A 556-nucleotide genomic window follows, 5' to 3' on the forward strand; every position below is an offset into this window, starting at 1 on the left:
GATAGAAAGAGCACAACTGCAACAAAAAAAAATATACAGGCATGCACATAGACAAATAATGGGAAAGGAATGGCAGACTAAAACCAATAATCATAGAACCAAATATGGCTTTTCTACTTTCACCTGAATATAAAATCAAAGTTCCGGAACTAACACTAGATAAATCTCTTCCAGCAAGTCCGGGAATCAAGGACCCTGCGTATAAATGTTTACAAATATTTGTCCACCTTGCGTGTCGCCGTGAAGATAAAACCCTTAGAAAGCAAAACTACAACTGCGATTATCTGATGAAACCCAGCATAGTTCGACATAAAAGGAATTCCTGTAGATACCAATCTCGCGGCTAATAAGGATACCCTTATACTCACGCTGCCTACTGACCTACATAGCCCAGCGTAGGCCTCCGGGGCATGAGGCCTCCCTGGTCACGCCGAACGTAAACCGCGGCGACTTTTTGACACAGGAAACGAACCGCATTCTTCGTTCTGTCTCGCAGGTACTTTGCTTAATATCGAGTTTTGTTTGGTTTGTTCCGGTTCTTAGTCCCATTTACAGG

The sequence above is a fragment of the Penaeus monodon genome, chromosome 23 (assembly GCF_015228065.2).
Source record: "Penaeus monodon isolate SGIC_2016 chromosome 23, NSTDA_Pmon_1, whole genome shotgun sequence".
Taxonomy (NCBI): Eukaryota; Metazoa; Arthropoda; class Malacostraca; order Decapoda; family Penaeidae; genus Penaeus; species Penaeus monodon.